This window comes from Delphinapterus leucas, chromosome 5, assembly GCF_059928025.1.
Source record: "Delphinapterus leucas isolate spDelLeu-1000000601 "Yukka" chromosome 5, BTC_Dleu_Yukka2, whole genome shotgun sequence".
NCBI lineage: Eukaryota > Metazoa > Chordata > Mammalia > Artiodactyla > Monodontidae > Delphinapterus > Delphinapterus leucas.
Genome location: NC_143133.1, coordinates 88,411,560 through 88,426,988, shown reverse-complemented (window position 1 = coordinate 88,426,988; position 15,429 = coordinate 88,411,560). Strand labels below are relative to the sequence as shown.

Below are 15,429 nucleotides of genomic sequence, written 5' to 3'. Positions count from 1 at the left end.
ATAGATTAGAGGAGAGAGCAAAGAGAGGCAGAGCATAAAAGCAAGATACGGTCAGACCTTATTCTGTGTGAGAATGTGCCAATCTAGTTCACATGATTACTAAAACCTTATTTTGTTTAAACCTAGTGTTTTGTAAATTGTAGATATATGTTTGATAGGGGAAAAAAGAAAAAGAAAGGAAGGGCCTCGGACTTAATAAAAAGCCTTGTGCTGGTGGTGACCTTTAGATTAACTCATTAGAAGGTGGGGTCTGCAAAGCAGCTTTGAGTAGGTTTAGTATCATATGTCTTAGAATTCATTTACATATCTAAGCCCAAAACTCTGCTTGCAGTTAACTATTAAAAACAGCTGGTTATTTTAGTTTCTAGGGTAAAATTAAGCATATATATTAATCTAATTGCTTAATTTAGCTGGTACATTCTGCTTCTAGGTTTTTCATGTGACTTTATTATAAAATAAATTATTAAATTAAAAATTAAAAGACTGTAAAATTTAACTAATGCTTGAGAGCTCACAAAAATCTACATTTTGAGTCATGAGAATTTTAAATTATATTTTCTTTTTTTTCCTGTTTGTGTCAGTGTTATAGAATCTATTTGCATATAAATCAGTTCAAGAAAATACATGTCAAAGTGAAACTATAATTGGTTTTGGCCTTGGGTGTAATATACCATCAAATATTTGTATTTATAGATATTTAAATCCCATTTTCTTATTTGGGGGTTGTAGGGTTCTCCCTCATTTAAAAAAAACTGGCTAATTTTCATGATGGTGAGTGGTATTCCTAATACTTAGACTGTTAAGATAATTCGTTAAATATTTTACTATCTTCGGGAAGAGAATTTGTTAGGGGGAGAGGGCTTGGGAGAATAAGCTGCAAAGGGAAGCTAGGCGGGGTTAACAAGAGAAAAAAGCCTATGCGCATTATAAAGTGCTGCATGATCAATGAGCATTTTCTGGAGTCCCTCAGTGTATGCTTGGAGCTGACATTGCAGCAAGTCTCATGGTTGTTCTGCAGAATGAAAACTGATTCCATTGTATTATCTAGCTCCTTGCAGACACCTGCCAACATGCTCTTTACCCCTCTCCTAAGAGCTATTGTCTGAGTTGAATTCTCTGGTTAATTTCCATTCTTTTCATTTCTTTTTCTTTTTTATATTTTGATAGAATTAGTGAGTCTCCTTAGAAGTGGTATGGTGTATCTTATAAATAGTGATATATACTTTCATCAAGGCACTTCAATAATTAGCAGTGGTCACATGACTATTCGTGGTTCAGATTAAACAAGTCTAATTATAAAGTTCTAGTGGGACATATTTATTTGCTTTTTAAAAATTTTGCTTTGCATTTTAAAAGAAGCGTACCGTATAGATTTCAGTAAATTTATATGACATTTTCTTTGGTCATTTAAAATTTCAGCATATGACAGATTTTAGAAGTCTTATTTATTTTCTGGGGAAAACCCACTTGGGCATAGTTTTATGCCTTAAGTATAGGTTTTTTCTAATACTATCTTAAAAATTGGCTTTTCATTATTCCCACTAAACACAGAAGTGTTTAATGTCATGTTAAGATTTTATGTTGCCTAATTTGTTCATAGTCACTAGTTAGTTACAGAGGTTATTTTACCTCTGTAATTTTTATTGTTTGTCCTAGTTTTCACTGTCTCTTAATTTGGTTCCTATACACCTGTCGCATTAAACCATACTAAGTGAGTTTTCTCTTTATTTAATATTATTTTATTTAACTATTTGTCAGTTACTGGCAGACTAGAAGTGAAAATTTTCCAACTAGTAATAAAATATTATTTTCCAAAATTAAAAGTGCTCATAATGACCTAATGCTAAAAATAAAAGTTTAAAAAGAATAGACTTGCTAACTCTGAAGCTAAATATACCATATTCTAAAGTACCTCATATTGCAAGTGGATAGATATATTTTATACAGTGAACTTTCTAGAAAAAAATTTTTAATGGGTTAGTTCCTTGTGTAAATATCTAATAATGAAGTTCATCTATATGTCACATTGACAATTTTATTATTGTATCTAATATTGAGCCAAACAAACTTCTAATATGTGAAGTTTGTCACCATAATTTTCATCTTTATGACTGTTTATTGAGCATCTGGAATTTTATATAGATTTTTGATTATTTACATTAAACATTGAATTCCTGCTATTTTTTTCTTCTTTGAATGTAACTTGGTCTTTTGAATCATACATTTTTAAAAGGTGCTTTTATTTAAGTCTTAATAAAGGAAAACAAAATCAATATCAGTGAATTAGTGCAGATTAATTCTCATAATGCTATGGTTTACCTTTTAAATTGTGATTGTTTATTATATATACCCCTGTGTATTTAACCTCAATTTTTAGATGATCATCAAAATCTTGAGTAAAATACTGTAAGTTTCTAAAACTTATAGTAAAACTGGAAAAGCTTGATTTCAACTTATATCATTGCTTCTCAGCTCTCCAAGGTAATGGATTTAATAGAATAACTTGGTGGTTTTAATTATGCAAATAATCCAGTCAGTAATTTTCTTCTCCAAACCAAAGTAGTCAAAGTGTTTCTGTTCCTTTTGCCCACCTTAACTAATACTCAGGAAAATAGCCAAATACAGATGATGGAAAAGGGCTGGGAGCCTACGTAAATATCTCTTTTTTTGTATTGCTTATGTTATTTTTGCTGATTATAATTTTAGAATTTTGATGTTCTTCCTCTAAGTCATATATAACAATGAATCTTAATACTCAGAAAGATCAGTAAGAAGAAAAAGTCCTCCAAACTTTTTTTGGAAGGGTATATTCCAAATTTGTGTGACCAAGTGCTGTGTATATAAACCTTAAGTTTATACATAAGCTTTTTAAATATGAAAACATAAAACATATGAAAGTTCATTTCAGAAACTTGATTACTATATATTCCGGTTTCATTGTTTCTATTTGAACCATGTTTAGTAGTTTTTCTGTAAGAATTGCTTTAGAAATGAGAAATTTTCACAAATCTTTTAATTTTAATCAAATTCAAAATACTTTCTTCAGGTTATAGCATTTGATGTATTTTTCCTTTAAAAAAGTAGCAAGTTTTTGAAAATAAAAATATTTACAGGGCTTCCCTGGTGGCGCAGTGGTTGAGAGTCCGCCTGCCTATGCAGGGGATATGGGTTCGTGCCCCGGTCCGGGAGGATCCCACATGCCGCGGAGCAGCTGGGCCCATGAGCCATGGCCGCTGAGCCTGCGCGTCCGGAGCACAGCACAGGCTCCGCAACGGGAGAGGCCACAGCAGTGAGAGGCCCGTGTACCGCAAAAAAAAAAAAATATTTACAGTGTTAAGTATAATAACTCTCATGCCCAATCTTGTTCCTTTGTCAGCTAGAGCCAGTTTCTAGCTTCATCTGTACTTGATTTGACAGGTTGTAATGCGTAATCTAAAAGCCTTAAATCTCTGTCGTTCCTTAGAGATTCAGTGGTTGAGGATTTGGCTGAACTGTTTAGGGTGTAACTAAATTAAGGGGCAGATTTAAACATATTAAGTAGGTTTATTATGGAACCATTTCTTTCTCTGTATTTATCTTGACATCAGAGGGTTTTTAATAAAATAAGCTTGAAAGAGTCACAGGGACACTATTGTTTCCTTTTGATTTGTCACCATTATGGACTAGAGGTAAATAGTGTATTTTCGTCTAAACAGGGGAAGTCCATTTGCTATTTATCATAAAAATTATTTTTAGTAATATAAAATCTCTGTGAAGTAGACTCTTTTGACAGTTACTTCCTATATTTCTTTTTAGTTTATAAAATAGATTGGCTTACGTAATGCACATCATTTATATATTTTATCAGTAAGTCTTCCATGGATTTCTAAAGTTCTGTATCTATATAGTTAGTATAATACTGGTGACATTTTTCACTAGGAAAAGTTGGAGTTACTCTTAGGACATAAATATAATTTTATCTGGAGACAGAAAAATTTAGCTAAATATGTAAATTATTTGAATTAATGTAAGTAACATTTTCCATTCATTAAGAGGCTTTGGAAAGATTAGACATTTGGGGCAGATTGAATCTTATAATTTCGCTCCAGTATTGAGCATCTTTAACATGCTAGGCACTTGAAATTCAATGAGCTTATTTGTCCAGCTAACTTTGCTTCATAAAAGTAAAAATTCGGAAGATAGAATGTCTGTCATTGGTATTTAAACATTCTTGGATTCAGGATGTGTATAGATTTGTATTCGAATACTAGTATTTTACTTCATTTGTTCATCTGAATAGTTTGAAACCCATGTTTTTAGCATTCTGAATTTTTTAGTATGCAAATATCTTTCTTTAAGCACCTTTACGTTATCTTTTTTGTGCTTATCTAATTGTTATGCATATTTATGAATGTCAGGCTATCTAGAAAGTCCCCTAGATCCCATTTTCATCTTTTTATCTGTAAAGATTTTTCTATTACCAATTCAATCAGTATGTTGCTATACATAATGTGTATGTATATATGTGTATGTTCATGCAACACACTCACATATATGCTTACATATACTCTGTATACACACATCCATGTTCATGCTACATTATGCTTTATGAATACTCTTATGTATATATGTGTATTTTCATGCAACACACTCAGATATATGCTTACATATACTCTGCATACACACATTCATGTCCCTGCTATATTATGCTTTATGAATACTCTTATTTGAAAGTCGAGTCTATCTTGAACAGAGGGGCAGAAGTTGCAACATTGCTTTCACACACCAACTTTGGGAGAATGCATATAGGAGTAGTAGAAGATGACTAAGAGATACACTTATGTTAGTTAATAATCCCTCTAAAGAAGACTGATATTTTAGTGGAGTATAAAGGCTTCAAACAGCTTGCGAAAAGGTAGTATAACTAGAAGTATGTGAATTAATCGGTTATTACTCTCACATGAGAGTAAAGGCAGGGTCATCCAAATGCCACTGGTCCCACATTAATCCAACATAGTCCAGTGGTTAATGTGGAGGATGCTGTGCAGCATACATTAGGAAAAGTCTACATCATGTATTACCTGCATATACATGTAGCAGCATTGGCACTTTTCCTGGTTCTGAATTGTTAGGGGCCCTGTTCTGACCCTTGACTGAAGAACTCAGTCTGATGTGAAATGACTTGATCACTACAAACTTGCTGAGTATCAAAGTCCTGCTTAATCATTGGTTCGGTTTTAATATATAGCTTCCAGATTTGCCAAGATAAACGTCTTTCAGGAGGTGTTTGTAAATGTATGTGAGATAACTTTTGGTTTAATGAGTGGTTAGATTAATATTGGCCATTAATATTGGTCCTGGATGGAATCACGCTTCTAACTAACTGGCTATATGTCAATAGATAGGTATATGTTGTACATAGGATGCCCACATAATTTTATGGTGGCAACAGAAATTGACCACATTAGTTACAATTTGTTGAAAATTTAAGTTATTATACAGAGGGATTGTGTCATTACATGTTAACATAATTTTATATTAAAAAAACTGTTATCCAAAAGAAAAACAACTGAGAAGAATGGCCTGATTTTACATTTTTACAAATATCTTTTAAGTCTGGCTTAATAGAAGATAACTGGACTCATATATCTGCTTTTATATTCAGTCTGTCGCAATACATTATTTTGGAGGAAGTCTAAGAAGAAAATGTCACGTTTATATGAGGGTTAAAAAGGGGGAAGAATATTTTAATAACCCTTTTGATAATTGTGGATATTCTTCTTTGATACCACTCCTAAAACTACTCAAATGGGGGTTTCCTGGAGGTCAGTTGCAGTGTGTAATCTGAAACATTATCAATGAATTTTCTGAACTCTGTTCAATTAAAACCCACTGTTTTTTTGTGTGTTTTGAATAGATCTCTTGGTGCATGATTTTGTAGCACCATACATTGGCAATTGGAAAATACTGATTTACTGACTTCCAAATATTGCTGCATTTTATTCTACAGTAATAACATTTGCTAATATCACCACTGTTGTCCTTAGAAAAGTAAAAAAGTGGGAAGCTGTCACATTCGATGACAGATACGTTTTCCAAAATTGTAATGTATACTTGAAAGCTTGATTTTATCACTGATGACAAAGAAAGTGAGTTGTTTTCCTTGAAATGATATTGGTGTTCGTGAAAAAAACTATTGGTTTAGCTCACATTTATATGTGTTTTCTTGAGACAACTACAGTACCTTGGTATGCAGCAGAAATGTTTCCCATTTTGTTACACAGAATATTAAAAAGTAATGTACTCAAGGTTGAAAATTTAAAAATTAGTACTTTTTACTGCTTCATAATGGAAACTCACCTTTTTTTTTTTTCTTTCATTTAATTATTGACAGAAGAATATGATGATTCATGATATGGCCATGATTTGTGTAAAGGAAACAGCAGTTTTACCCACCATTACTTTTGTATCATCAGTACAAGTGTCAACACAGTGAAACAGGCAAATAACATTTTAGTACTGTATTATAAAAATAGTTTTAACTTCAGAGACCCTCTGAAAGAGTCTTGAGGATCCCCATGGATCCTGTGGACCATACCTGAATAACCGCTGGTTTAGAATATTGCCCAACTTTACAGTCAGTAATGGCATAAAACTAAGATTTAGATTTAAGTCTATTTGATTAAAATGTTTTCTTTTACCATTTTATCAAATTTCTTAATTTATCACATAGTCCCAACTTCTCTAATCACTTTGTCACTCTTTCTAGGTTTCTTTTTCCTTCAACTACAATGTAGCAGATTTAAGACATGGGAAACATTTTGTGGAAAAAAATTTAAATACTGCTTTACAATTATAAGCCCTAGATTAGTCATTCAGAATTTATGAGAAAGGATTTTGAGGATTCCCAAGTGAAATAGTGAGTGAAAGAAGCTAGACATAAGTAGAAAGTGGTTTTGCTTGAGGAATAACATTCTGTAAGTAACACTTTTGATTTTGGTAAGGATAATTAAAAACTTGAATGGGTTATAAATTTCATCAAATGTATGTTACAGTTCTAAATGATTAGGAAAGGACTTTATAAATTATAACTATTTGAGTATTCCTATCTTAGCTAGTAGAAACAAGTATATGAAGTATTTGTCAAATTTGAATATTTTTCTTTTTGAAGGTTTTAGGCTTCTTTCTATATTCTGTCACAGGGGCCAGCTGGTTTTCATGCAGTCACAGAAGTTCTTTCTTTGAGACTAGCTCTATTTTATATTGTCTATGAAAATGAAAAATGAGATTAAGATAATATATATCTTGGTTATCCAAAGACTAAGCTGTTTCAAATTCCTTTGCATAGTAGCAAATTAAGTCATTTAAAATCTACTTCATACTTTCCTCTTGTATTTATATGTACTGTGTTTTTGCCACAATTTAATTTTGAAATTGACACTGAAATCATGTGGTCCCATAGGAAAAGATGGTCAGTTACATCTGCACATCTCTGTCTTTACACTTCTTAAGTGCTGCAACTCTTCTCCCAAACTCCAAATTCCAAGGGACTGTTGAGAGGAGGAGCAGTGTTGAGCCAGTGTTAAACTGCTTGTTGGTGTTTTCTGCTCTCTGAATTCCTTCTTTAGTCTCAGACCTTTTATCATTTAGCCGCTTTCTCTGAGTTTTGATACCTGCTGCCCACTTTATTTTGATTTCTTATTCCTGCTACAGATGGTCTAGATTCTGCTCTTCTACTTGATGTTTGAATATTGTGACCAGCCTAACTCCTTGATTACAGACCTTCTCATTTGTTGACCTTCTCCTTTGTCTAACTAGTGTTTATCCTTAACTGGTTTTAACCTTGAATTTGTCCTGTTGCCATTTCCCTAGTCTTTGTCACATATTCTACATTTGTAATTTATGCACTGTCATCATAAAAAGATCAACATGTATTTGTATGAACCGTTTAAGCAAGTTTGAGAAATACAGTTTCTGAATTCTTATGTTCCATAGGAAATACTGGTTAAGATTTTCCAAAAACTTGTGCTGTGTTTAAGTGTTCACAGACATTGGAAAGTTTTCCTTTTTATTATTTTGTCACATTTGTACAATATTTGTTATCTTCCCAAAATATCTTTCTCAGTTTCTTTTTCCTGATTTTCTTGCTTTTATCTATGAAATAAAGTAAATGGTGATAATAGTAGATGGAAAATTGCTTTCTTCTATGAAACTTTATTTATTTAAAAAACCAAAATATTAAGATTAAGCCCTATAAATGTCATTTGAAAAAAATCTTGTCAGGTGGATCATCATTCTGTAAATATTTTATGAATTACAAAGAATATATCTTTTATAAAGTGTGATAGGTAAGTGAGAATGCTGAATTATATTGACATTGATTTTTAAGTATTTCTAGAGTATATTTAATAGGCTTCCTTTTTCATTGTCTTGAGCTTATAGTGTTATTATATGATTTTCTGTGAATAGTTTTATTCTTGGTGTCTTCCGTGACTTAGCATTGTATCTTGAACACAGTAAATGCTTGTTTCTTTCTTTCTTTTTTTTTTTAAGAAGATGTTGGGGGTAGGAGTTTATTAATTAATTAATTTGTTTTTGCTGTGTTGGGTCTTCGTTTCTGTGCCAGGGCTTTCTCTAGTTGTGGCAAGCGGGGGCCACTCTTCATCTGGGTGCGCGGGCCTCTCACTATCGTGGCCTCTCTTGTTGCGGAGCACAGGCGCCAGATGCGCAGGCTCAGTAGTTGTGGCTCACGGGCCCAGTTGCTCCGCGGCATGTGGGATCCTCCCAGACCAGGGCTCGAACCTGTGTCCCCTGCATTAGCAGGCAGATTCTCAACCACTGTACCACCAGGGAAGCCCTGTCATTTTAATTTGAGTTATACAGTGGAGGAATTACCCTCCTATCTTTTTCTCTTGGGAAGTTCTTTGAACTCTTAGCTTTGGTTAGGTATATACATGGAATGAGGAAGAAGAACTAAAAGTTAATCACATTACTCAAATCAACCCAGGTGATCAGTAGGTTGGAGTTCTAAGACTTAGAGTCTTCGTATATTACTTGAAATGATTTTTTTTTATTCTCGCGCTTCTTAATTTCTAAAGTTAAATTGTACCATATAGTTTCTCTAACATCCCTTCTAGATATAAAAGTCTTAACTAGAACTTTTAAGACAGTGGCTTCAGTAACGTCTAAACAAAAAGTTTGAGATGATGGTGTGTATCTCTCATGTATCTCTCATGTAACTATCTTTTATTTGACATTCTTATACCCACCCAACTTTATCTTTACCATACTTAATATGAATTATTTGCCTTTACATTGTATTCTAATATTCTGTTAGTACTTACATTGTTTACCTGCTACCCTCTTCAACATCTATTAATTATTCAAAGTCCTACTCCTTCCCTAGGGTTTTCTCTCTCTAGCTTTCCTTTCAAGTTGATTGTCTACTACCCTTTTCTGCTCTTAAAAAGTAATGCAAAACTTTGTACATTTAAAATATTTTAATGTCTCTGTAATGTCCTTGGTAAATGTTAAATTCTTTAATATGGATACCTTGGCTCTTTTTAAATTAAAAAAATTACTTCTGTATTTATGTAAAAGATATTTCATCCCACAAAAGAATTTGAAGTAGCTTATAAAAGTATATATTATAAAAAATAAAAATACAAAAGGCAGAAATAGTAAATGAAGACCAGAGGTAAAAGTAGTACACAGAAAAGCATATACAATATATAATTACTAGACTTAGATTGAATTTACTAGCAACCAGAGCCAAATTAGAAACTTGATGAGTTTTGAGGTTTATGTTATTCATAAACTGCACAACCATACTACATGATCTGGATAACTGATATATTTCGTGCAATTTAGGTCTCAAAAAATTTTTTTCTTTGGGCCCCTGTATTGGAGGAACTGCTTGTTGTAATAAATAACTTCATCATTCCAAAAGTAAACAAGCTTTATATTGTTTCTACAGAATGTAAGCGAAGGGTTTTCTGTTAGAATTCAGTTAGGTTAAAAAAAAATAGTACTGTAGCCTGGGTACTCAGTTTTCTGGTGGTCTGGTTTGTTTCGAGGATAAAATTTAGAACATCCGGAGCAGAGGTTGCAAACTCATGGTTTCTTGGCTATATCAGATTTAGAAATAAATGATGGCCATTTATTTACATTTTCTTTAATTATCTCATAACTTTTGTGTAGTTTTCACTGTTCAGGCCTTGCAGATATTCTGTTAAATTTGTCCCTGTAGGGGAGGAAAAACTTCTCTACCCTCTTAGATTCAGTGACTGAGACCTGCAAATTAAACTGATAGCAGATTAGCAGGAGAGAAGATTTATTACACATGCACATGGGGGGGCCTCATAGAAAAGAAGTGAAAACCCAAAGAAGCAGTTAGGCTTGGGAGCTTATATGCCATTTTAACAAAGGGTGATAAATTGTGTCCTGACTAGCCAAAGGAAAAAGAATTTGAGCTTCTAGGGTGGTAAATTGTAGGAAGGTAACTATATGGGAAAACTAATTGGTAGATAAGGATTATTTATTGAAGTTTCTTATGCAGACTTAAGTTGGAGCCATCACCAGTGAAGAGTCATCTCCAGTGATTGAGTCTTTCTCCTCTTCCTGGTTTGGGAGAGGGCAGGAGGGTATGCTTCGCAAAGGGGACATTTGTGTTCTTTTAGGCAGAAAAGGGTAGGGCATAGAGTTCCTTCTGCATCTGCCTCTCAGTTGCCTTCAGTCAAAATAATCCTTATGCCAAAGTGGTATATTTTGGGGTGGCATATTCTAATGTCCTTTATTCCCTAAGTGTTTTATGTTTTGTTAAATTATTGTGAATGATAATTCTTTATATTTTATTTGGCAGTTGCTTATATATAGAAATGCAATGGACATTTGTATATTGACCTTGTATCCTACTGGCTTGCTAAATTCACTAGTTCTACCAGGATTGTTTGATGGTAGGATTTTCTACATACATGGTCACCACTGCAAATTAAGTCAGTTTTTTCTCCCCTATTTTTATGCCTTTAATTTTTTATTTCTTCCTTTATTGCCCTAGGTAGGACCTCCAATAAAATGCTGAATAGAATTGGTGATCTGTGGACAACACTGCCTTGTTCCTGATGTTAGGGAGAAAAGTTTAGTTTTTCCTAATTAAGTATGATGTTATCTATACTCATTTTTTGATTCTCTTATCTGGCTGAGACGTTCCCTTCTATCCCTAGTTTGCTGGGAATTTTTATCAAAAATAATATATATATATTTTTTTAGTTGAAGCATTTCAGTTTATTTCACTGAATAAGGTATTTTACATTTATTGATAACTCTCTACTTTGTTCCAAGTTACTTATGTGGCTTACAAAAATACATATGAAATAAAAGAATCAATGGAGACAAAAAAAGAGCATGTTAAAATGTAACTATAATACAGTTGACCCTTGAACAACACAGGCTTGAACTGGGCAGGTCCACTTATACATAGATTTTTTTCCAATAAATCCATACTAAAGTATTGATACTACATGATCTGCAGGCAGTTGAACAGTTGGTTCTCAGATGCAGAACTATGGATACAGAGGGCCTACTGTAAGGCTTCTGACTTTCAGCTGCATGGGAGCCAGCGCCGCTAACCGCCCCCCCCCCCCCCGCCCCACCGTGTTGTTCAAGGGTCAACTGTACTCAAAACATGTACTGTGAGCACCTCTAAGGTGGGTTAGTGAGAGCTGAACTTGGCGCCTAGGTTCAAAAGATATTGAATTGTCGGGTGTTCTGTTTCTATTAAGATGATCCTATGATTTTCCTCTTTTATTATTCTGTTATTGTGTGAATTATATTAATTGACTCTTGGATTTTAAGCCAACTTTGTATTCTTGGGATAAACTTCATTTGGTCATGATGTATGATCCCTTTTGGATATGGCTGGCTTTGGTTTACTAGTATGTTATTAAAGATTATTGTTCTTCACAAGGCATAGTGGTCTTTAGTTTTCTTAAAAAACCTTTGACCATTTTTGTATTAGAGAAATGTTAGCCTCATAAAGTGATTGGAAGTATATCTTTCTCTTCTATTTTCTGAAAGCTTGTTTGAATTGACCAGTGAAGCCATCTATACCTAGTGTTTTATTTGTGGGAAAATTTTTAATGAAAAGTTCAGTTTCTTTGATAGAAATATAGCTGTTTAGCTTTTCATTGTCAGTTTTGATAGTTCTAAGTATTGTAAGGAGTTTGTCTATTTCAATCTAAGTTGTTGAATTAATTGACATAGAGTTGTTCATAACAGTCTTGTACTCTTTAAATGACGGTAAGATCTGTAATAATCTTCCCTCTTTCAATCCTGATATTGATAATTTGCATTTTTAATGTTTCTTCTTTTCTACTGTGAGTATCAAAAGCTATAAATTTCCTTTTCATACACTGGTTATACCACACATTTTTATGTGTTGTGTTTTCATTATTACTTAGTTCTAAATGTTTTATAATTTTCCTTGTGATTTCCTCTTTGACTCATTCTTTTCTCAGCTGGGGTTTCATGGGAGAATTACACTTTAATGCTTAAGACATCTCTTTTCTCCTGTGCCTGTATAATGATACTGTTTATATAACATACTTGGGAGAATTGAGAAAATAGTCATTCAAGTCATTTTTGGTCATCTGTGGTTCAGATGAGGAACTATTTTTGAGAACGGTTCTGTGGATTATGTAAAAGTGTTTTATTTCTAAAATGTTGGGGTGTTGTAGGTTTCCAGTTATGTGTGGTCAGAGAATATACTGTACTCTGATTTCAGTTCTTTTAAATGTATTGAAACTTGTTTTATGGTCCAAAATATGGTTCATTTTGGTAAATATTCCATGCATACCTAAAAAGAATATATTCTCTGCAGTTGTTGGGGTGAGTGTACCATAAATGTCAATTAGATTATGTTAATTAATAATGTTCAAGTCTTTTATATCCTGACTGATTTTCTGTCTACTTGTCTACCAACTACTAAGACATGAGTTTTGAAATTTTCAACTATAATTATGGAGAGTCTCGTGTTTTCTTTCTGATCTGTCAGTTTTTGCTCCATTATATTTTGGAGGTCGGCTATGAGGTACATAAACATTTAGGATTATTATGTCTTCTTGCTAAATTGATCCTTTTATGTGATTAAATGTTCCTCTTTATCTTTGTTAGTGTCCCTTGTTTTGTCTAGATTCTACTTTGTTGGTATATCTTTCTCCATTCTTTTAACCTCTCTCTGTCTTCATATTTAAAGTGTGTTTCTTATACACAGCATATAGTTATCTCTTGCCTTTTTATCCAGACTGTCAATTTCGCCTTTTAGTCAGTGTATTGGTCCATTTTCACTAAATGTAATTATCAATATTTTATGTTTGAGTCTACCATCTTGCTAATTGTTTTCTACTTGTCCCATTTGTTATTGCCCCTTTTTCCATTGTTAATGTATTTTATTAGATTGAGTATTTTTAGTATTCCACTTTATTACCTCTGTTGCCTTAATACCTCTTTTTGTTATTTTTAGGTGGTGGTTTTAGGGTTTGCAGTATACGTATTTTAACCCATAGCTGCCTTCACATAATAATATACCACTTAACACATAATGTTAGGAACATTATACCAGTTTATTTTATTTCTCTCCTGTGTCTCTTGTGGAATTATTGCCATATATTTTATTTCTACATATGTTGTGAATCTCCAGAATAGATTATTATTATTTAAAGATTTTTTTTTAATGAGGAAAAGATACCCATTTTTGTATCACTCTGGTGTTCTTCATTACTTTGCACGAATTCAGTTTTATTGGGTATCTACTTGAATAATTTACATCCACTTGAATAATTTTCCTTAATGTTTCTTATGGTGCAGGTCTGCTGGCAACAAACTTTCTAAGGTTTTGTCTGTAAATATCTATTTCCCCTTAGGTTTGAAGGATATTTTCACTGCATGTAGCGTTGTAGGTGTTGTAAGATTTTTTCCTTTATTATTGATTTTCAGTGGGTTTATTGTTACATGCCTTGGTGCAGTTTGCTTTGTGTTTATCCTGCTTGAAATTTGTTGAGTTTATCCTGCTTGAAATTTGTTGAGCTTATTGAATTTGTGAGTTTATATTTTTCTCATTTCAAGAATTTCTCAGCAATATTTCTTTAAGTATTTTTTTTTTCTGTCCTCTTCCTCCCTCTTCCTCGGAATTACACACTGTTATACACTGCTAAAGGTAGCATTGCCTCTGTACATTTTTTCAGTCTTTTTCTCTTTGAGCTTTAGTTTGGATAGTTTCTATTGCTCTGTGTCAGGTTCATTGGTCCTTTATTCTGCAGTGTGATTCAGTTAATTTTCAGTAACAAATACTGTGTTTTTCAGCTATGGAAATTCTGTGTGATCTTTCAATTTTATATTTTTTATTTCTGTCCTCAATATGTTCACATTTTTCTTTGTGTCTTTGAGAATATTTTAAAGAGCTTAAGAGTCTTGTTCGCTAATTCTATGCCTGTCATTTTAAGGTCTGTTTCTGTTTATCCATTTTTTTTCCCCCAGTTATAGGACATACTTTCTTGCTTCTTTGCAAGTCTAGTAATTTTTATTTGGTGTTGGACAGTGCGATATAACATTGTCAAATGTCTAAATATTATTGTCCTTTAAAAAGTATTGAATTTAATTTTGGCTAGCAGGTTACTTGCAAATAAGCTTCATTCTTTTGAGGCTTGTTTTGAAGCATTCTTATCTAGTATTCTATACTCTAAAGTTAGAGAAGCCCTACTCATTAGTATGTGTGACCTTTCTGGATTCTCTACCGAGTACCCCAAGTGTTCAGTGAAATCCCTCTCCTCTGTCTGGTTGAACCTTTTGTATCCCAGCTCTGTGGGAGCCCCTGTGGTTGTTAGATTATAGTTCCGTAGCGGTTCTGTTCCCGGTTCTTCTCTCCAGTTTTCTGCCTTACAAATTTTAGCTTTCTCAGCTTCTCCAACCTCTGGTCTTTGTCTCCTAAACTAAATAGGACTTAAGTTCTCTGCTTTGTTTTCCTCAAATACTGCTGGATATAGCGGAAAGATGGAGAAGTAGTGTTCACTTCTTTCTTTTCAGTTATCATACCCCTCTTTGCCTGTTGTCCATTGTCTTAAAAGAGATGGGAAGCTTAGTCAAGTGCCAGTTATTTTGTTGTAACTGTAAACCATATAGTCACTATATTTAAACTTCTGGGTTGTGGAGAGAATTATACTAAAATAGACTAAGTTATGGCAAATTTGCAATGAAATATCTTTCATGGCTAATAGAGTGCCACATCTTATAGTCTTTCTAGCCCTCATCTGTTTAGTTGTAAAGTCATTTCATACTTTATACATGCAATATTTACTCAGTGTCGAGCAGTTCCATTGCAGATACTTGTGAAACAATTGACTGCCAATGTTAACAGTTGATAGAGTACTGTGTTTATATACCAGCATCTAATATGCT

At 33.1% G+C, this 15,429-nt stretch overlaps 1 protein-coding gene across 11 annotated transcripts in view; it reads left to right on the top strand.

Moving 5' to 3' along the window:
* ANKRD17 (ankyrin repeat domain 17) overlaps nt 1-15,429 on the top strand; it is a 159,229-nt gene that overhangs the window by 32,164 nt on the left and 111,636 nt on the right. The window lies entirely within an intron of this gene.